Consider the following 24,026-nt stretch of genomic DNA (forward strand, 5'->3'; position numbering starts at 1 on the left):
GAGTTGTGGCTCAAGTGGTAGAGCACCAGCTTTGAGGAAAACAGTGAGGCAAGTGTTAGAGAACACAGGGCTGGGAATTTGGCTTAGTGGTAGGGTGCTTGCCTAGCAAGCATGAAGCCCTGGCTTCAGTTCCTCAGAACCACATACACAGAAAAAGCCAGAAGTGGCACTGTGGCTCATGTGGTAGAGTACTAGCCTTTAGCAAAAGAAGCTCAAGGACAGTGCCCAGGGCCAGAGTTGGAGAAAACTGATTGTTAGTTGTGATTAGTTTTTCAGATCCTCCAGTTAAAACATACTGAAAACATTGGATCATTGAGAGGATTTTGATCTCTTACATGCCTCCCATGAAGCTTCTATGAAAACCTTACAATGTTACAGAAGTCCCTGAAACAGAAGTCCTGTCCAGCACACACCAAGAATGGGCCAGATCCACGGAGAAGTCACTGGATGGCCCTCCAAGTCACTGTTGATCCACTGTAGCCCTTCCATGTGGATAAGTGAAGTGAAACAGTCACCATTAACAAAATGAAGTTAACCTGATATTCATAAGGAGGTTTGAGTTCATTTGGACAAATAGATAAAAAACGATGACATCATCTCCAAAGCACACAAGAGGATTAAAACTATCCAGCAGAAGAGAAGCTAAGAGTTCTATGAGTCACCAAGTTGTGGCTTGCTTCAAAAGCTGTTTGTTAGAAATGGGGACAGCCCTTTCTCAGGGTTTTGTGTCCAGGAAAGACACACATGAACTGTCTTCTGGCTCTGGTGCTAAAGGGGAGGAAAGCCAAGGTGATCTCCTGCCTCAATCTCCCATGTGCCAGGCTATCGCCAGTTGCAACCAAGTTTTGTTCCTTTAGCATCTTTAATTTAACTTGTACCATGCTTTTGCTTGTTTATCCCCTTCTAAGAGAAGTCTTTCTAGCAACAATAACGCAATGCCATAAGAGGTGACAGAGGTGACAGTGCTATAGCTCCTCCTTCTCTTCCTTCTTTTCCTCCCCCTCCTTCCCCTCCTCCCTGCTTTGAAAACGGGGTCTACTTGTGAAGTTAGCCAATCTGCAAATTCTATCTCCTCTTTCAGAATACATGGACAGCTTTCACCATGGCTTTCCAGGAAAGGCAGAACTTACTTGACACTAAACCATGGAGTAAGGATTTCTGTCTGCCCACAGCATTCCTAATTCTCCATTTCTCTGGCAACATGCTCTTCTTATTTGGGGGACTCCTTCCCTGCCTGTACTGGTTGAACATGCTCCTCAGATTGGCCTAAGCTTCACAAACTGCGCAATCATATTGGTATATGACTGAAACGAGGCCAGACACAGCCTCCTATGCTCACGGTGCAGTTAACAGGGATAAGTGCCCGCTTTCCACCACAATTGCTCTGCGCAGGATGAAATCAAGGGAGAAGAAAACCAAGGTCTAAGGCTGTGCCTTAAGTGATAGATCACTGGCCTCGCAAGACCAAAGCCCTGAGTTCAAACCCCAGGAAGAAGGAGGAGGAAGAGAAGGAAGAGGAGGAGGAGATGGTGATAACAATGAAGGGAAAAGCCAAGCTCATGCCTGTGAGTCTAGTACCTCAAAAGGCTGAGATCTGAGTGTTGCGGTTACAAATTAGCCCCGGCAGAAAAGTCTGTACATTCTGATTCTAAACTACAAAAAGCTGGAGATGGAGCTGTAGCACAAATGGTAGAGCAGTAGCCTTGCGCAAAAGAAACTCAGACACTGTTCCCAGGTCCTGAGTTCACACCCTAGGACCAGAACAGAAAGAGAGAGAAATTTATAAATTGCATCAAGTAAACTCCTGAACCCATTTTTTCCCAAAGCCAAATTCACTCTCTGAACTTAACAGTTAAGTGCCAACTTAAAGTCCTGAATAGTTTAAAATTAGGCTGTTAAATATATCCAATGATCATAAATTTAAGAATATGAGGACTGGGAGCGTAGCCTAGCATCAAGTGCTCACCTAGCATGCATGAAGCCCTGGGTTCGATTCCTCGGTACCACATACACAGAAAAAGCTAGAAGTGTCACTGTGGCTCAAGTGGCAGAGCGCTAGCCTTGAGCAAAAAGTGTCCAAGGATAGTGCCCCGGTTCTGCATTCAAGCCCCAGGACTGACAAAAAAGAAAGGTTAAGAGTATGTAATCAGGAAAACCAAGAACTTTTTTTTTCTTCTTCTTCTTTAAACTATGTATTCTCCAGGTAAACAAGCAAGAATTGAGTCCAATTTCATGGCCTGATGATGATAGGCCACAATTAATTCCACAAGAGGAAGAGGAGGAGGAAAAGAGTAAAAAGAGGAGAAGGAAGAAGAGAAAGGGAGGGGGAGTGGGAGAGACAAGAAGAAACATCTTCTCTTTTCCCATTCCTTTAGTAAGCATATGCAATTAAAATGGATTGCTTATTGAGAGTATCATTCAATCAATCTCACTACATAATAACATAAATGACCATATATCTGTCAACAGTTGGAAACATACAAATATGTGGAGAACTTTGTTTAAATAATTCTTGTACAATCCTCTTAAAGATGAAGTTTCCACTATATTCCCTGTAAAATAAACTAGCCAAAGGTTATGCCTTAGACTGTCTATAGAAACATGCAATCATATATTCCAATAATAAGGCTCTACAGAACTAAAGTGGTTGTTTTGTATAATAAGATTGTATATTTTCCAGTTGGAATAAAATGAGATTTTAAAAAAGCTATTATATTGTTAAATGGGACATAGAAATGACATTTCTCCTCCTTAGAATGTTTATTTTGAATTTAAACAGAAAATATTTTTATGAGAACAGCAGTAATAACTTATGGACGATTCTATTTCAACAAGGGTTTTTTTTAATGAATCAGTATTTTTGCTTGCAAAGAACATTCTTCTCACTTGATTTGTAAATGTTCTATAAAACATCTCTAGTTGAAATATTACATCACTTCTTTCCATTGTGCCAAATGAAGGCTGAAATTATATCAATTTTATGAAAACCACACATCTGTTTTCTATAGATGATCACTCTTTCTTACTTGCTAAAAATATATACAAAGTAAAAAAGACACATACAACTTTTTTAAAAAGTCTCCTAGCCACTATCTGAACAGCTGGTGATTCGTATACATATATATACCTGTAATCACAGTCCTAGGAAGACTAAGCCAAGAGAATTGTGAATTTGAGGACAACTAGAGTCACATAGCAAGACTGTCTCCAAATAAATAAATAACAAATATGCTTTAACAGTACTCCAAAATACTGTGTAATCCTTGAAGTGAGCATATCACCAGCCAACTCCATTGGTTCACGTGAGTACTGCTGTCTGCTTTGCCCACAGAGATCTTTTGTTTCTGCAGGACAGCTTTTCAGGAAATGAAGCAATGCACAAATGTTCCCCTAAGAACTTATGCTTGGGGCCTACACAGAACTGGTGTGATGAAGCTACTGTGTGAATCCGAAAGGAAGTGGTGAATGGTGTGACAAAACCAAGATAAGACATTCAATGACATTCAGTATGAATGTTCAGTCAGGGATGTCAGTCGGACTTTTCATAGAAGAAAGCTATTCTGTAGCATGTGGCCTTCAGATTAGTCATTATGGAGCATGTTCCCTTTCCTCCTCCTCTACATTCCTTGTCAAAGTGGGGTGGTGTAAAATACTTCAACTCTCTACACCAGTTGGAAAACATGAACTGAATGTCCTTCTGTATCTCTGTTTGCAGGCAATCAAGAGCTGTTGTACATGAGCCAGCACTGGTGAGTCACACCTGCAATCCTACCTACTCAAGAGGCTGAGATTTGAGGATCAAGGTTCAAAGCTGGTCCAGGCAGACAAGGGCAGGGAATTCTCATCTACAATTAACCAGTAAAAAGCTGAAAGTGTGTAAATAGAGAGTCCCTCCTTGAACACTTGTTTGTTAAACTTGTCATTTAAAATATGATGTAAAAATCAACATTAATAAATTCTTTAAAAAAAAGCAGAAAGTGGAGATATAGCTCAAGTAGTAGAGTGCCAAGCTTGAACAAAAATGCCATTAGAGTAAAAGATCCTGAGTTCCAGCCCCAGTACAGGCACAAAACACAAACGAACAATTTTACATGTATTGACAGGATGTGTCTGTGAATGCCCTTTGGTTACAGTAACTTTGTCTAAGAATGATGCAACAGAGCTGCCATTCCTTCCCCCAAAGTCCTGTTTCATAAAAGTGTGAAAGGAATAAATTCCTTTCTCAATTACGAAACTTAGAAAGTATTTGTGTGTGTGTGTGTGTGTGTGTGTGTGTGTGTGTGTGTGTGTGTGTGTGTGTGTGTTTGCTGGTCCAGGGACTTGAACTCTGGGCCTGAGCTCTATCCCTAAGCATCTTTTTTGCTCAAGAATAGTGTTCTACCACTTGAGCCATGGCTCCATTTCCAGTTTTTTCTGATTAATTGGAGATGAAGGTCTCACAGACTTTCCTGCCTGATCTAGCTTTGAACCATGATCCTTAGATATCAGCTCCTGAGTAGCTAGGATCACAGTGTAAACCACTGGTAACTGGCTAAAAATTTAGAAATGGGGGAAAAATAAAACCAAACTTGGAATCTCAAATTTCCAAAAATTCTGCTACTGCTTTAAAACAGAAAGTCACCCCAAAAGTGGCAAATTGACAAACAAGAAGAGTCTAGGCCCTGAGAGAATCTTGGCCTAATGAAATCACTCCAGTAATCAATTCAGTAAAGATGCATTGGAAATAGTTTGTTTTTAGCACTGACCAAGCAGTTTATTTGTCAATTCTTTCGTAATTACTAATTTTTTATCCATTGTCCAGTTCCACCTCACTGATATGTGGACTAAAGTTCTTTTAGCCACGTGACAATAGAGACATTGAAAGCTAGAAGATTTTGGGAAACTGAGGAAATAGTATTCCCAAACCCACTTGTAGCCACACTTTCCATTTGAATCTTTCTGAGTTAATGAGGTCAAACCCTCGGCCTAGGCCTACCTTCAGTCCTCAGTAACTCCGCATCTGCAGAGTTAAGCAACATACCCCGCGTGTCACGGGGCCGGAACCAATGGCCAACATCTGTGATCCTAGCTATTGGAGGCTAGAATTTGAATCTTCAGCAATAGGGCTCAGGGATAGCACCCAGGCCTGGAGTTGAGCTCATTCTTGAGCCAAAAAAGCTCAGGGACAGCATTCAGGCCCCAAGTTCAAGCTCCAGGACCTTCACACACACACACACACACACACACACACACACACACACACACACACATGCACAGGGGAAAAGCATCTGTTTTGAACGCATGTAAGGTTTCCTTGTTATTATTTCCTAACACCTATTTGCATAATATTTACATTGCATTAGATATTATAAGTAAGTGAGGGATGATTTAAAGCATATAAGAGGATGTATGTGGTTTATATGCAAATACTATACCATTGTATATAAGGGACTTGTGCCACTACGGATTTGGGGAGCCAAGGGATTTGAAGAGATAATGGATTTGCATAGCATTTTCAGAGTAACCAAATGCTTTCTCCGGGTTTATCCTATTTAATCTTCACAATAGCCTCTCAGGTACAGCAGATATTCTATCCTATTTCTGAAAAAGGAAAATGAGACTTCAGAGAGACTATAAGCACCCAGACTCTATTCTAAGTATAGCGACTTGAGCCTGAAAATCTAAATAGGAGCTCCTGGAAGAAAGTCCAAATGAATCGGTTGTTCATCAACTCCACATCCTAGTGAGGCCCAAGTTACCATCTGCTTCCACTTCGATGCTTACAGGTCCACTTGAGGACTGTCCTGGCCTCTCTTCTTCTTCTTAACACACCTGGCCCAGGCTGCAATTTTCCTATCTTCCTATCATGTGTCTGCACTGCTTGGATTTTTCCAATGACTCAAAGCTCCTTGATGGTAGATTTTGCCTAAAGTTCTCTCTATGGCTGCCAAGTGCTCTGTGATCTGTCTGGTGAGTACTTCTAACTTGGGGCAGGGCTAACTCAAGGGCCTTTCTGTTTGTTCCACATTAGAGCCTTGTACACACTCTGTTCACTGGAACATCCGTCCCCATGTCCCTGTGTTCCTACCACTCAGGTCCTGCTGAACTATCACATCCCTCATATTCCTGGGCTAAATCCATCTCTCCATATTATCTGGGGGTTTTTTCAACATAATTATTTAAAATTCTCTTATTTTTTTTCTTATTTTTTTATTTTTATTTTTTTCTTTTTTGTTTTTTATTGTAATTAGTAAAAGGGTTACATGATATTTGCCAGATAGAAGGTGCATTAATTCACATACATTGATACCCTTTCACATTCTCTTATTTTTTTTTCTCCACTCCAGTTCCATGAGAATCATCACCTTCACAATCTTTTTCCCTTTGTAAGAGACAGTGTCCAGCTGTGATGACCAGGCTGTACCTTGCCTTCTAGTCTCAAGTAATCCTATCTTCAGCCTGCTCAGTTGCTGGTACTGTAGGCACACTTCACACCCACCTCCCCAGTAACTTTTACCCTTAGCATCTGGACTAATATACAATAAATTCATAAATAATGTATGGTAGGCATTCTATATATATATGTACTATAGATTTATATACTTGATCATATGGATAAACATCACCTATTTCATTCGTTGCCTATTAAAAGGCAATAACATTTTTTATATTATAAAACACACAGAAATAAACTTTGCTTTTATATCCTTGAATATTTTTGCAAGTATTACTGTATAGTAAATAGGATGAAGATTTTGAAGAGGACAAGGAAGAAGATGATAATAATAATAATAGTAATAATTTAACTGGCCACAGTGGTATAGGCCTATAATGCCAGCAGTCTACAGACTGAGGCACAAAGTCCAAAGTTCAAGGACAGCCTAGGCTACATGGTAAAATTCTATCTAAAGGGAAAAGGAGAGGCAGAGCAAGAGGGTGAGGGAAAGTGAGGGAGAGAGGGGGAGGGAGGGGGAAGGATGGAGAGAGGGAGAGAGAGGGGGCAAGGGAGAGAGGGAGAGAGGGAGAGAGGGAGAGAGGGAGAGAGAGAGAGGAGAGAGAGAGAGAGAGAGAGAGAGAGAGAGAGAGAGAGAGAGAGAGAGAGAGAGAGAGAGAGAACATTGGACCACTGAACCACATCTGGTGAGATCTGGTGAAGACCTCCTTGCTACTTCAGCCTGTGGCAGAAGGTATCACAAGGTAAAAAAAGGACAACTGGCTTTATATTGGTATCTATGACTACATACGTAATATATTCTTTTAATCTTGAATACATATATAACAGGAACAAATATTTCCTATTACTATATAAAGAAGGCTGTATTTATCCATGAACAATGAAAGTTAAATAAACTTTCTATTTTATCCTATGACTAAAGTTGTGACAATTGACCACTTGATCCAGGATTCTGGGCTCTTGTAAGTAACCCCCCCCCCACACACACACACATACTATACTGGTTGTGGGACACAAACAGTATCTGGGCGTTGTCCCTGAGCTTTCTGACTCAAGGCTAGCATTCCACCACTTGATCTACAAATCCACTTCCTACCTTCTCATGTTTAATTGGAGATGAGTCTCATGAACTTTCCTGCCTGGGCTACCTTCAAATCATGATCTTCAAATCTCAGTCTCCTTAGTAGCAAGTATTATAGGCATGAGCAACCCATAGCTGGCTAAACATATTATTAAATATTATGCAAAGTGTTATCTGTAGATCTTCTACTTAGTGAGAAATTTGTAAGAAAATAACTATTTTAAGTAATTATCAGATACTCTCAAACACAGGGTTTCATTCTCCTGCTCTGTCACTACTTACCAATATTTAATTAATTTGAAAAGACACTTCTCAGCCGGGTATGGTGGCTCACACCTATAATCCTAGCTACTCAAGAGGATGAGATCTGAGAATCGAGGTTCAAAATCAGCCCAGGCACTAAAGTCCATTTTATCTCCAATTAACCACTAGAAAACCAGAAATTACATTTTGACTCAAGGGGTAGGGCAGTAGCCTTGAGCTGAAGAGCTCAGGGACAGCACCCAGGCCCAGAATTCAAGCTCCCACAAAAAAAAAAAAAAAAAGACACTGCTCAAATCCCTTTTATCTTGATTGTATAATTACTGCTGAAACTGAATGAAAGAAAAAAACCAGTAATAGTTGAAGAATTAATAGAATTGACTCCATTATCTTGCTCAATTAACTCTTCTTGTTGCTACAAAATACCTCTAGGGCTTTGTCTATCAAATTTAAGCCTATCAGGAAAATCCAAATTTCCATCTAAAATATTCAACAGAAAATTAAGCTCACTGTAGACTCCTGTGTGTACTGCTGGGAGAGCGGCACTTTTCATGAAAAGCATTTTAAAATCTCAGGATAATGGAATCTTTGATGATTAAACTGATCTCCTCTTTTAAGAAAGTTCTCTGCAAATGGCAGCCCCAACACTTTCATTATCTTTCTCTTCCTTCCCATAATGTCTTTGTCACACAAATTGGTGGATAGCACCATGTTGCCAGGTGATTGTGACCTGAGACAATTGTTCACACTGAAAATGGAAATGAACCCAAGTTCCAACAACTCATCCATGAGACCAGTGGAAAATAATACCATGATTTCAGTGCTGAAAATCCTTTATAAGATACATTTTTGTACTAAGTGTCTTTAATTTTTTTAAATAGAATTTATCACATACTTTTTCTGAGCGACTTAGTTCTAAAACACAAACCACATTACTAAGAAGTAAATAATTTGGTTATGCATTTGAACATCCTTAGGTATAGCAGCCAAAAGTATGTTGATTGGTACATTTGTTGTTCTTTTTCTAAGTTTGTCCATTGCTATGTTAGAAGCAAACATTGCATTATAATAGTTCTAAATTGCCAGGCAAGTTACCAGGCATCAGTGGCTAATGTTTATAATCAGTCCTAGCTACTCAGGAGACTAAGATATGAGGATCATGGTTCAAAGCCATCCCAGACAGGAAGGTCTAGGAGATTCTTATATCTGATCAACTACCCAAAAGTTAGAAATGGCACTGTGGCCCAAAGTGGTAGAGTCTCATGGTCTTTAGTGCCCAGGCTGACTTTGAACTATGAAATCCTCAGATCTCAGCCTCCTGAGTAGCTAGGATTACAGATGTGAGCCACCAAGCCATGCTTCTTGAGCAATTTTAAAGGAAAACGCTCTTAAGAAGCTAACACTCCCTGTTTCCAGATCAGTTTTATTTGTGTACACACACACAGTGCGTACACAGTCCAGGCCTCTTAAATTCCTCCAGCCTTATTGACCATCAATCTTTCACGTAAAAGCTTTCAAACACATTTCCATTTCCCTGTGCTTCTGCACCCTGACACCGCTGAGTTCTGTCGATATTATCTGAAGACATTATATCAGAGAAGTTTAATCCTTTCCCATTATGGAGGAACTTCCAGTTGGCTTTTTGAGTAGGATATGACTGAGAACTTACCAGCTCATCCTGACAACACAAGGATGCAAATATTGGTTGATTAGCCTTGTAGTGCATCAGAGCCTAGAGTATAAGGAGACAGGCAGCTGTCAGAGAGTAGAAAGCTATGGACATTCTAGAAGCTACAGGACAGCCCTGCTACTGGGAAGATGATATGACAGGAGCACTCTAATTGGATGGAGCCAGGAGCATTCATTGTTCACTACATGAGGAAGTGTGAGGAGATGGAGTGAAAGTACATTCCAAACAAAGAAAAGAACAGTTATTCAACAAATATTTGTGTTAGACACTGGAAACCCAATAGTGCCAGTATAATGCATTCATTGTTTGGGGCTGTGAAGGCACAGTAGAGCTTATAGCCTAGCTACTGCTATTTCCTAACTCTATTCTGTTGCCAGGTAATATCCTAAGTACTGTACTTACCATACTCTACACAACTGATGAAGGAGCAGACCCAGAGACGCCAAGTGCCTTACCAAGTGCTGGGAAAGGAGAGAGCCCAATGCCAACTCAGACTAGCTCTTAACTGGGAACAGATATTTGTTTCTCCTCATCATAGACAGAAACCAGTAGCTGGAGGGTGGATAGGGAAACAAGGAGAGGAAGTTTTCATAAAATATTTATTTAATGATTAGTATTAGTTAACAGTTTAAAAAACCAAAAAACATAAAGGTATGACAAAAAGCCACATTACCATTAGAGAGAAAAATTCTCAGACCACAGGATCTGTCACCACGACCATTATATAGAAATTTAAAAAAAATTAAATTATGCCCTTGAGCTCTTCCAGCAATAAGGCTGCAGAGTTTGGGGATCTTTTTCTAGGAATAAAGAGAGTGCAAGGCAGAGAGATGGCTCCTAGCTACTCTGCAGGCTGAGCTATAAGTATCAGGTTTGAAGCCAGTCCAGGCAGAAAAGTCCCAAAAGACTCTTATATCCAATTAACTACTCAAAAATTGGAAATAGAACTGTGGTTCAAGCCCCTTTTAGGCACAGTATAAACCAGAAATGTGATGGAAAAGAACCATGGAAGGGGTGACATTGACCAAGATAACTTGTATTCTTCAACTGATATATTGAATTACAACACCTTTTAACAAATACTTAATAAAAAATTCAAAATGTAAAAAAAAAAAAAAAAGAAAGAACTGTGGTTCAAAGCAGTAGAGCATTAGCCTGGAACAAAAAGACCACATACACACACACACACACACACACACACACACACACACACACACACACACACCCCAAGATTATATTAGTACTCTGAAGAGATTTCTGGACATAGGTGTAGTAGCTCATGTCTTTAATCCCAGCTATTTAGGAGGTGGAGATAAGAGAATCACAGACCAAGGCCATGTAGGTAATTTAAGACCCATGTGGAAAACAAAATAAATCACAATAGGGCTGGGTCATGGCTTGGGTGATAGAATGTTTGCCTAGCAAGGTTCAATTCAACCCGTAATACTAAGAGAGAGAGAGAGAGAGAGAGAGAGAGAGAGAGAGAGAGAGAGAGAGAGAGAGAGAGAGAGAGAGAGAGAGAAAACACTATAGCTGCTTAATGGAAGACTCATTGGATGGAGACAAAAAAGGAGACAAGGAAATATAGTCAGGAAGCCATTTTAGTAATTCAAATAAACTACAAAAGTAGCTGTCATTGAAGTGGTGTCATAAGAAAAGGTAAACAGATGTGAAGAAAATATAGAAGTAAAAGATAATAATAATAGCCAGACGCCGGTGGTTCAAAACTATAATCCTAGGTACTCAGGAGGCTGAGATCTGAGAACTGTGGTTCAAAGCCAGCCCACACAACAAAGTCCATGAAACTCTTATCTCCAATTAACCACCAGAGAACTAGACACTTCCAGCCCTCTGTGGCTATGGCTCAAGGGGTAGGGTAGTAGCCTTGAGCTTGAGCTGAAGAGCTCAGGGACAGCACCCAGGCCCAGAGGTCAAGCTCCACACTGACAAATAATAACAACAACAACAACAACAATAATAATAATGAGATGGTACTTAAAGAAGGAAAGAGAAAAGGAGGAATACATGATCACATAGTTCCACACAGTATTATGGAAGGTGAGCCTACAGAAGAATGGAGGTTCTAGAATGACTTGTGATATAGCCTAAGACTTGAATTTTAGTTCTCCTTTCTTTGCCTCCTAAGTGTTGGAAAAACAGCTTATGGCGCTATCCATGGCTTACTCTTCATTTCTTGACTCATTTTCTCAAAACTAATTTTCACTTCTTGTGTGTGGGGATGTGTACGCCCATGTGAATGTATACACGCATGCATGCACGTGCCACTATTGGCCCTTGAACTCAGAGCTTCATGCTCTCACTTGGCTTTTTACTCATAGCTGGCACTCTACCACTTGAGCCACACCACCCTTTCCAGCTTTTTGCTAGTTATTTAGAAATGAGAGTCTCTTGGGTTTGTCTGTCTAGACTGGTTTCTAACCTCCATTCTTCAACTTGAGCTTTCTGAGCAGACAGGATTATAGGCAGGAACCATTAGCACCTAGTATTCAGGGATTTTTTGTTTATTTTTTCCAGTCCTGGTGCTTTAAGCCTTGACACTGTCCCTAAGCTTATTTTGCTCAAAGCTAATGCTCTACCACTAGAGTCACTGTGCCATCTTGACCTTTTCTGAATAGCTTATTGGAGATAAGAATATCATGGGAATGTTTCTGCCCAGGCTGTCTTCAACCATGATCCTCAGATCTCAGCCCCTTAAGTAGCTAGGATTAGAAACCTGAGCCACCAGTACCTAGCTGCATTCAGTTATAAATGTACTTTTAGTTTGGCACTAGACTTTCAAGATTTGGGAAAGTAATCGTGCCTGGCTAGCTGCACTCTCATAAATTCTTCTTTAGGCATCTTTGAAGACCATCTCTATAAATCCTTTGAGAAATGAAAGTAAAATGAATAAATGGATGAGGATACATGAATCAGTCAATGCCTGACATCATACTCCCCTTTTCAAGATGCAGCACTTCATCTGGAGCTCTCCGTGTCCTCTGTGCCCGCCTCACCACCCCCTATAAATACATTCACCCGAAAAAGATGGATGTAATTCCCTGCCTGCATGCTCGTGCCTCTCAACTTCCTGCATGCTAGCTCATTAAATTCTCCTGCAGCTTAAGAAAGTTAAATCCTATCTGTCTGTGGACATTCAGAAAATGCATGGCAGAGCCCAAACTTGAACTCTGGTCTATCTGATTCAAAGTCACAGGATCTCTTTACTACTCCACCAAGTTTCTGAGTGTTGAAAGTTTGGAATCTATCTGAATGGAAACACAGTGAGTGCCTTATCATCATGAATTCTCCCTGGAACACCAGCAGAATACGCCTGGGCCATATTTCTTTCAGCAGTATCTCATTGTGTCTATAAATCTTCTGTGTCCAGCTTTCAACTTTTGCCAAAATAAAATTTATTCTTGACATTTTGTGGGTCATTCAATTCCTGTGTCCGGGCTGATTCCCAATCTACTTTAAATTGAAGGACTAATTTTATTTTTTTACTCAAGATCTTCCTCAACTGTCAACTGTTTCCTAAATTTTTATATCTCCATGCAATTATTTCTAGTGACTGATTTCCGTCATGTCTGAAACATGAAAATATAGTTTCTAAAATGAATGTCCCTTCCATTATTCCACTTTGATCAGTAACTTAATAGCTCTATTTACTCAAAATAAACACTTTTCTGAATAAAAATGAATCATAAAATTGCACATGCCATTGTAGTCACTTGTCCCTACCTTAGTTAAAATAGATTTTCAAGAGGGGTGAGCACGGTGGCACGTCTGTAATCCTAGCTACTCAGGAGGCTGAGATCTGAGGATCAAGGTTCAAAGCCAGCCTGGGCACAATAGGACCTAGACTCTTATCTCCAATTAACCTCTAGAAAAGGGTAGTGGGGCTTGGCTCAAGGGTATGATGGTAGCCTTGAGCTGAAGAGCTCAAGGACAACGCCCAGGCTGAGTTCGAGCCCTATGACCCATAAAAGAAAAAAAATAGATTTTTAGCAAAGCATTGCTGGCCCACACCTGTAATCCTCACTACTCAGGAGGCTGAGATCTGAGGATCAGAGTTTGAAGCCAATGAGGGCAAGAAGCTCCATGAGACTCTTATTTCCAACTAATCACCACAAAAGCCGAAGTGAGAGCTGCGGCTCAACTCACAGAGCAATAGCCTTGAGCAAAAAAGCTCAGGAGACAGTGCCTATGTCCTAAGTTCAAGCTTGGTGCTGATATTGAAAAGAAGAAGAAAATGATTTTCTGATGTTTCACTCATATAAAGAAATAAAGTCCTGCTACATGCTAAATAAAAGGGACCAGCCATGAAAGGTCACAAAGTATATGATTCCATTTCTAGGGCATGTCCAGACCCAATAAGTCCATATAGACAAAATGCCGAGTGATACTAACCAACATCTGGAAAGAGAAGAATGAGAAAAGATTGCTTTTAATAGGCAAGGGACATTACTTTGGAATAATGGAAATACTTTGAAGCTGAATAGAGGTGATGGTTGAACAACGTAATCAATAGACTTAATGCTATTGAATTGTTCCATTCAAATAGTTGAACCGAGGCCTAGAGATGTAGCTCTGTGGTAGAGGGCTTGCGTAGCATGTACAAGGGCCTGGGTTAGATCGGCCATACCACAGAAAGTGGGGAAATTAAATGGCTGCTTTTATGTGGTGTGAAGTCTAACAGAAGAAATGATTCTGTAACAATGACCTTTAGTCTGCCAGCCTTCACAGCCTCCCTGTTTCATTTTTTAACCACCCCAGATGACAGATAGGTTTGTCCTTCTGGGATGTCAAGACTGCAGTCATCTACCTTCCATGAATACCCCTACCCATCTAAACCCAATAGCCTCCACAAGTGTCAGAGGTACCTTCCTTGAAGGTCTGCCTTCCATTCTCCCATCAGCCTTCGTCAGCTTGTTCTCGTGTGGGACAACTAACATCTTCCTTCTCTGGACCCTTCTGCATTCACATAGCTCTGAAGAATGTGGTTGGTGGCTCATTCCCGGAACACTAGCCCTGCCAAGGCAAGAGGATCGAAAGTTCAAGGCCAACTTGGGCTACATGGTGAGTTCAAGGCTAGCTTAGACAGTATTTTGCCAGACCTTGTCTCAAAAAAAAACAAACCACAAAGAAAAAAAAGTAATGCTTTTATCTGATATGTGAAACATGCATTGCCTAAGATCTGTATATTTCCTTTACGGTAAAACACATTATGTCATAGATTCTCACACTGCCTATTTCACTTAGGGGAATACAGGAAGAATCCAATAAATGCTTCACTGATTCCTCATTAACTACTAATCACCTATTTCTCCCACTCCTCCTACGAAGCTACAGTATATCTTTTGTTTGGTGCAATCTCCCACCTGCTCTATGACATCCTCTCTTTCTGTGCCCTAATTTAGCAATAAATGATTGCCTACTTTCAGAGGAATTGACTGTATTCATCTAACAAAGAAGTATTATTCATACACATAGTCCAGGATCTGTAAGAAAGGACAAAAATGGCAAATTACATTAACCATCTTCCCTTCATAGGAAACGCCTAAGACCACATCCCTGGTATTTGTAGGCATTTGTAGAAAGAACACATAGACATAGATCTCTGCATAATGATGTTTAGAAAAGATAGTTCAATATATGCCCCCTAAGGTTTAAAAAAAGGCCTCAAAATAACTTATTAACTGAAAACACTAAATCTTTTTTGTTCAACCAACCAGCCTTTCACTTGTCCTCTTCACATGACCCTGTCTCATACATTTATTATACAGCAACAGGGAAAAATATTAAAGGCTGAAGTTTTTACAAGTAAGAAGTTAAGGGCCAGGAGTTTGACCTAATGATAGACTGTTGCCTAGCATGTGCAAGACCTGGGTTCGATTCCTTGGTACCACAGACATAGGAAAGCCAGAAGTGGTGCTCTGGTTCAAGTGGTAGAGCCTTGGGGAAAGCTCAAGGACAGTTCTTAGGCCCTGAGCTCAAGGCATAGGAATGGAAAAAAAAATGTTATGAATCGGTTAAAAAAAAGGACAACTCCCCTATGGCCCAGCAATTCCACTACTTGGCATTTACCCAACCATCCAGAAACAAGGGCATACTAAATCCACTAGCACAACAATGTTCATTGCAGCACTATTCACCATAGCAAAGATATGGAACCAACCCAGATGTCCCTCAGTTGATGAGTGGATCAACAAGTTGTGGTATTTGTCCACAATGGAATTCAATGCTGCTGTCAGAAAGAATGACATCACCCCATTTGTTAGGAAATGGAAAGACTTAGAAAAAATCATATTAAGTAAAGTAAGCCAGACTCAAAGGAACTTAGGCTCAATGGTTTCCCTCATTTGTCATAATCAGTAGAAACCTTGGGCTCTCCTAGCAGAGATCTGCAATAGAGCAAAATCTTGATACATAAGGCCATATAGTATGAAGCTAATTGAAAGGACCTCCAGGATATTGAAACAAAAGCCATATAACGAATGATTGTTGTCCTTAATGTACTATGTTGTCTCTCATCTCCTTTGCTGTCCCTTGGTTATCTCATATTGTTATAGTATCTCACTTTGTTATCTGATATATTGAATTTATTTGTATTTGGTTATTTGAAATTTGATAGGGAAGGGGGGAAAACCAAGACGGGTGGGGGGTGTGGGGGGGGGAGGGAAATGGGTACCAAGACATGTGAAAGGGTATCAATGTACGTGAATTAATGCACCTTCTATCCGGCAAATATCATGTAACACTTTTACTAATTACAATAAAAAAGGCAAAAAAAATAAATAAAAATAAAATAAAATAAAAAATGAATTGAAATAAAAAAAAAGGACATATAGGGCTGGGAATTTGGCCTAGTGGTAGAGTGCTTGCCTAGCATGCACAAAGACCCAGGTTGGATTCCTTGGTACCACATACACAGAAAAAGCCAGAAATGATGCTGTGGCTCAAGTGGTAGAGCTTTAGCCTTGAGAAAGCCCAAGGATAGCACTCAGTGCCTGAGTTCAAGCCCTAGGACTGGCAAAAAAAAAAAGGACTTACAGGAATTAGATAAGAGAGAAAGAAGCTGGAGTGAGGGGAGAAATGGTGAGTCTGGATTCTCGATGCTGTACTGCCTAACTTGGTATAAACCCAATGGTAAAGACAAGCCTAATTTATCTTCTAATTTTATGTATCTTTTCTTTCTGTAAAGCAAGAGATTATAGTTGTGAGCAAGTTAGACCATTCTAGTGAAATGTGGATAGAAGCAAGATAGGAACACATAAACACCAAAGAGACATAGATCCAAGCACAGTACGAATCTAATAAAAGTTAAAATCAGCATAATAAAGAGGTAGAGCAGAGAGAATAATGGAGATTTCCCATCTTCATAACATTACCATTATGTCATTCATTATGTTTATATAATGCATGTTGATAAATTCCATAAGCTTTGTTGTTTTATACATTTACATATTTTTCCAGGATCAACATTCTTCTTGTAATGTATTTTTTTATGTTATATTTCATGAGTAATCCCCATTTGGCTTCAGAAGAACACTTTCCACCCACATTGGAAAGCCTGCCAAACTTCAAAATTTTGCAATATTCTTTTGTAGTATTCTCTTTATCTGGGACTCAAGTAAATATTAATTTTTTCTATAGAAAAAGTATGCTTCTCTGCCAAGCACCCAAGTTACAGGGTGCTGTAATATGAATATCAACCCACTTCTGAATAGTCTCCAAAGACATCAGTCAAAATATCACGATAGCTGTTAGTTTCAGTGAAAAACCACGGAATTCATCTCAGAATTCTTTTTATGTCTATTTTCTTTTGTCTTTTCTTTTTTGGTACTGGGGATCAAACAGTCCATTGTGCTTGCTGGGCAAGCATTTTGCCACTGCACCATCTCAGAATTCCTTAGTCTTTTTATAAACAAATCAATAATGTCAGAGACTTTTTATTTTTTTTAAAGTCTGCTTACTAGACAGCTGTAGGATGTCTAAGAACCCATCCAACAGAGAAGGAGACCTTTCATTCAGCACAGTATTCCTATACCATAGAAACAAAACAAGACCCGGCTCTAGTAGCTCATGCCTAATCTTAGCTACTCAGGAGGCTGAGATTTGAAGATCACAGATTAAAGCCTTTCCAGTCAGAAAACTGTATGAGACTCTTAGCTCCAATTAACCACCAGAAACACGGAAGTAGCACTATGGTAAAATGGTAGAGAACTAGCCTGGAACAGAAAAGCTCAGGGACAGTGCCCAGGCCCTGAGTTCAAGCCTCATGACTGACAAAATATAAATAAATAAATAAATAAATAAATAAATAAATAAATAAAATGATCTTGTCTCAATTCAGATAGGACATTAGCCTAGAACAACAAAGACCTTTTATTTATTTTTTTATTATTTTTTGGAGGTTGTGGGACTTGATCTCTGGGCCTAGGTATTGTCCCTGAGCTTGTCAGTTCAAGGCCTACCCCTTGAGCCACAGGGCCACTTTTGGTTTTCTCGTGCGTGGGCAGGTTTTGAACCATGATCCTCAGATCTCAGCCTCCTGAGTAGCTGGGATGGCAGGCCTGAGCCACCACACCTGGCTAAGAGCTTTGATTTAAGAAGCGCTCACAGGGCATGATGGAACATGATATACCCAGCACTTTGTTCTCAGGAGGCTGGGGTATGAGGATCCTGCATTCAGCACCAGTCTGTGCTACATGCTTTGTGATCTCCAGGCCAGCCTAAGCTACAAAGCAAGATTTACCTCAACAAAATGAAAGAGAGAGAGAGAAGAAAATGAAAAAAGAGAAATGAAGAAGGAGGAGGAAAAGGAAGAAGAAGAGGGGGGGGGCAGCCACCTGAGGATATTCACATGGTAGAACACTTGTCTAATAAGCATACGTCCTGAGTTCAAACCTCAGGGACACCCCTTCCCCTCCTCAAAAAAAAATTATAAGACAAAATGACCCATCATTGCAACAGTTTAAAGGAGAATAAAAGATTACACAAAAGGAGTATAAGAGACGTCAAAGGAAAAAGTCAAAGAATTAAAACTGCCAAGTCTTATGTGTCTATAGGATACATAAGAGGCTCCTTGAGATATCGTACCTCAGTTTTATTTCTCTCTGGGTGAAATTACATGTGGAAATTGTAGCTCAGACAGACCCTCCCAAGAAGTCACCAGAGCTTAAAAGTTCAGAGTGCTACAATGGTGAACACTAGTAACTTCAAACAAACACCAACTTGACAAAAGGAAATGAAATTCACTGGAGAAAACCACAACCAATGCCATGTGCAACTCAATCAACTCAGAGCACACCAAGGAAATGCTTTTTCCTCCGACAGTTGAGACCAACAAATCTAAACCCTCCAAGTTCCTCAGTCCTCTTAAGAAGCCCATTCTCATGACAGAAATACGCCTATGTATCATGAGTCACCCCATACTAAATTATTGTTAGCCTGTGACTCATTATCAGATCAAATCACATATAGTCTGGAATGCAATGATGGATGCTAGGGCTAAAGGAATGAGGCCCTCATACCAGTAGTAGCTCTGGGTATGTGAGTGTGTGAATGTGTATGTTTCTATGTGTGTCCAACCCATTTCGGGACAGTGTTGACAAATGAGGCCATCCAGAGCATTTGTTTCGGAGGTTCCTTGTTAAATTGAGCCACAGTGACTATTTGATCAAGTCATTAGAGGTATCTCTACTTGCCAATGAGGAAATTAAGATGAATAATGAGGGTCCTCCCAGACCACATATTATTTCCCCATGGAAATGGAGCGGAACTGAGAAGGAAGAGATCACCTTGCATTCATCAGACTACTTACCCACTCGGTACAAAATTAGCGGCAAGCTCACCTCATCAAATAGTATTTCAAGCAAGTAGTGAACACCCAGTTATGAAGGATTCTGGCCTAAATTGCTCATAAGAAACTTTCCTAGGGGCCGGGAGTTTGGCCTAGTAGTGGTTAAAGTGCTTGCCTAGCATGCATGAAGGCCCGGGTTCGATTCCCCGGTACCACATACATAGAAAAAAGCCGGAAGTGGTGCCGTGGCTCAAGTGGTGGAGCTCTAGCCTTGAGAAAGTCCAAAGACAGTGCTCAGGCCCTGAGCTCAAGCCCAGGACTGGCAAGAAAAAAAAAAGAAACTTTCCTGGAATATTGCTGAGCAGTGACAGAGAGGTAGCTGAACCTGCCTCTGGTAGCTCTTCCTCTAAAACCTTCTCTATTTTATTTCTTTCTTTATTTAGTCATGAAACTTGACTTCTGGGCCTCGGCACTGTCCCTGAGCTCTTTGACTGAAGGCTAGCATTCTATCACTTGAGTCACAGTGCCACTTGTGGTTTTCTGGTGGTTACTTGGGAGATAAAATTCTCATAGTCTCAAGTGCCCAGGCTGGCTTTGAACCGCGATTTTCACATCTCAGCCTCCTGAGTAGCTAGGATTTCAGGGGTGAACCACTAGTATCCAGCCTTTCTAAAAGCTTCTAAAAGCATCTGTGGCAAATGTGAGAGGCATGCAGATCTTTCCCTTCATGATAGTAAACTGTTTCCTTAGATTTAACGCATTCTCCTGGGGGAGGAGAGGGTTACAGGTATGACTGGGGACATGAACGTTTTCTGTCTGAAAGTGATGTTTTATATGACATGTCCTCCTAGAGGAAACCTATTTTTAATATTTTCAGTAGTCAATGAATTCCTTTTTAAACACTCTGAATAAAACAGAAATTCTACTTTGTAAATTCAGAGAAAAAAAAACACCAAAGTATAATCCTTACCTACTCAGGAGGCTGAGATCGGAGAGTCATGGTTCGAAGCTGGCCCAAGCAAGAAAGTCCACGAGACTCTTGTCCCCAGATACCTATCCCAAATCTGGAAGTGGACCTGTGGCTCAAATGTAGCCCACTAGCTTTGAACAAAGAAAGGTCATCACTGCACCCAGGTCCTGAGTTCAACCCCAAGACCCAAAAGCAAGCGTGCACGTGTACACATGCACACACACACCTACACACTCTCATTAAAAATTTACTAAACAGATTTATAGATTTATGCTCAAAGTAGCCAAGAGAATGGAAATTAGAAAATCTACTGGTGAACCAGAGATTTAACAGATTTCTTTACCAATGATAACCAAAAAAACTAACTCGTTTCCTCAGATAGCTCAATAGGAACCTCTCCTATCAGTCAGGAAGCTCAGGGACTAGAATGGTTTAAGACCAGCCTGGACCACCTAATAAGATGCTGCCTGCCTGAATCAATCAATCAATCAATCAATCAATAGAATTTTTTAATTAATAAATAAAGTGGAAACTTATGGAAAGCAAAACCTATGAAAATATAATAGAAGCCATGAAATTAAAATATTAAATCTCAACCAGATAATCCAGTAATCATACTCATCAGTATATGCTCAAGAGAAATGCCAACATATAGCCATAATAAAATTGAAATAGTCATATTAGCAATATTCTTCCTTACAGCCAAAAAGTGGAGAGGGAACTTTCTCATTCTGGAAACTAATGAATGCATCAACAAAATGTGCCATGTCCATACAAAGAAACTTTATTTGGCCCTTGATAAAAATAAAATATGCCAGCCGGGTATGGTGGCTCACCCCTGCAATCCTAGCTTCAGGAGGCTGAGATCTGAGGATCAAGGTTCAAAGCCAGCCTGGGCACTAAAAAGTCCGTGAGACTCTTGTCTCCAGTTAACCACCAGAAAACCAGAAGTGGCACTGTGGCTCAAGGGATAGGGTAATTGCCTTGAGCTGAAGAGCTCAGAGACAATGCCCAGGCCCAGAGTTCAAGTCCCATGGCTGACAAAATAAAATAATAAAATGTTACTAGGCAAAGAGTTCAAGCCCCATGACTGACAACAAAATAAAAATAAAATAAAATATTAGCATCAAATATGGTAGAATATATCTGTAATCCCAGCTACTAAAGAGTCTGAGGCAGGAGGATTTCAAGTTCTACTCATATATATGTATATAACCAAAAGAAATGCAGGGCTAGGAGTTTGGCCTACTGGCAAAGTGCTTGCCTAGCATGCGCAAAGACCTGGGTTCAATTCCTCAGTTCCTCATACAAAGAAAAGGCCAGAAGTGGTCCTGTAGCTTAAGTAGTAGAGCTCTAGCCTTGAGATAGCCCCAAAACAGTGCTCAGGCCCTGAGTTCAAACCCCAGGAAATGCAAAAGAAAAAGTGCAAATATATAGCTACACTAATACTTGAGAATTATCTCAATAAAGACTAAGCACTAAAGTGGGGGAAGGGGTACAAACCAAGCTTCTTGATGGAAAAGCAGATATCTGGGAAGTTTCCTAAGTCTTAGGATAAAGCAGGGTTTGAAACTCACACAGAGATTTTTGTCTGCACAGGAAGGAAAATTACCATGACATAGAATCTCAGATTCTAGGGGACAACCAAACAAAGCTATCAACATCAGTGAGAAGAACAATTTTCTTTTCAAAATTATACATCAGCTGTAAATCAAGAAAGAGTAAAAACATTTTTCTCTCCCCCACAACCTCTGTTAGGAAGTGTCCTAAAGATGCACCCCAACAAAATGCTATGAAAACATAAAGGAGGTGATAAAAGATAGGCTGAAACAAGGCTTAAGTGACAAATTAGTGTATGTACAAGACACAAAACAGATACAAAAGAAAACAGATACAAAAATTTAGGAATCAGCAAACTCAACTTAGTGCAATGAAGGAGACACAGTTTGGTGGAAAAAGTTCCTTGTATCAAGGTATCCACCCCTGTCTTTCAGAAACAGCATATATCTTGGGGAAATAATAACAAAGGTACATAAGAAGTTTAAAAGATTCTTGTATCTCATGGGGTCGTATCATAGTGGAAGAGAGGCCCTAGGTTCATAATTAAATACATCCTCTTATGTCTCAAAATAGCCATCTCTCACAGTAAAAAAAAAAAAAATAGAAAATGTCTAAAAGAAATAGTAGCAAGCCAGGTGTGGTGGCTCACGCCTGTAATCCTAGCTATTCAGGGGATCAAGGTTCAAAGCCAGCCTGGGCACAAAAGAACCTGAGACTCTTACCTACAATTAACCTCTAGAAAATGGGAAGTGAGGTTTGGCTCAAGGGTATAGGGTGATAGCCTTGAGCTGAAGAGCTCAGGGACAGCGCCCAGGCCGAGTTCAAACTCCATGACCCACAAAAAAATAAAACAAAAAAGAAAGAAAGAAGAAAGAAGAAAGAAAGAAAGAAAGAAAAGAAAGAAAGAAAGAAAGAAAGAAAGAAAGAAGAAAGAAAGAAATAGTAGCTATATTTACAATTTAGTGACTAACACTAACACCAAACCTCATACTAAAGAAAGAGAAATGCAGGCCAGAAGTTTGGCCTAGTGGTAGAGTGCTTGCCTAGCATGCCCAAAGACCCTTGGTACCACCTATATAGAAAAAAGCCAGAAATGATGCTTGTGGCTCAAGTGTTAGAACACTAGCCTTGAGAAAGCCCAAGGACAGTGCTTAGGCCCTGAATTCAAGCATCAGGACTGGCAAAAAAGAGAGAGAAAAAGAGAGAGAGAGAGAGAGAGAGAGAGAGAGAGAGATGAGAGAGAGAGAGAGAGAGAGAGAGAGAGAGTAGAGAGAGACACAGAGACAGAGACAGAGAGAGAGAGACAGAGAGAGAGAGAGAGATGAGAGAGAGAGAGACAGAGAGAGAGACAGAGAGAGAGAGAGAGAGAGACAGACAGAGAGACAGACAGAGAGAGAGACAGACAGAGAGAGAGACAGAGAGAGACAGAGAGAGACAGAGAGAGAATCTCAGTCCTGGGACTTGAACTCTGGGCCTGGGCGTTGTCCCTGAGCTCTTCAGCACAAAGCTACCACCCTACCCCTTCAGCCAAGCACCACTTCCACTTTTCTGGTGGTTAACTGAAGATAAGAGTCTCCGGTACTTTAGTGCCTGGGCTGACTTTGAACCACAGATCCTCAGATCTCAGCCTCCAGAGTAGCTAGGATTACAGAGGTGAGCCACCTGCCCAGCTGTAACTAAGATTCTTGGTAGGAAAGGTCAAGGAAGGAATACTTATGTTTCATTATAAACCTTCAGTAGCATTTTAAGCCATAGTTATATATTATTTTCTAAGACTTTTTAATAGTTAAAAACTAAATATATCCACTTTCCACTGGCAAAGTACAATGTGAACATAAAGGAAGACACACACCTGAATAATGTATACTTTCCATGAGAAGCTTATAACCTTTTGAGTACAGTCAATTGTAGAATGTGCTAAGTATACATTAGAAGAAATATTACCCCCTCCTCCCAAAAGGTACAGTCCAGTGATTAATTATCCTAAAAATAAAGCAAAGTTGTACAAAAAGAGATAGCTTTTGGAGTAATCCCTAAAATATTGGTAGCATTTTGATAGATGGAGAAATGAAAAATTATATTCTAACTTGTCCTAAAATACATTCCACAAAAGGACAATTATTTATACACATTCCTAGCCAAAAGCCAATTACACCTTCCAGGAAAGAGCTGTTATTTTTGAAATACTCATCTTAAGAGGAGAACAAATATTCAGAATATTTCATA

General features: G+C 40.1%; 1 long non-coding RNA gene across 3 annotated transcripts in view; it reads right to left on the reverse strand.

Annotated features, from left to right (window-relative positions):
• The window catches only part of LOC150056840 (uncharacterized), a 121,446-nt gene that overhangs the window by 23,107 nt on the left and 74,313 nt on the right, over nt 1–24,026 (reverse strand). For 2 of the 3 annotated variants that reach the window (XR_016537095.1, XR_016537094.1), the window contains one exon: nt 9,445–9,507. The exons of the other annotated variant lie outside the window; for it this stretch is intronic. This is a non-coding gene — a long non-coding RNA (uncharacterized LOC150056840). The remainder of the gene's footprint in view (nt 1–9,444; nt 9,508–24,026) is intronic. 3 annotated transcript variants of the gene reach the window in all.

Source organism: Megascapheus bottae, chromosome 11 (genome assembly GCF_031878675.1).
Source record: "Megascapheus bottae isolate mThoBot1 chromosome 11, mThoBot2.hap1, whole genome shotgun sequence".
NCBI lineage: Eukaryota > Metazoa > Chordata > Mammalia > Rodentia > Geomyidae > Megascapheus > Megascapheus bottae.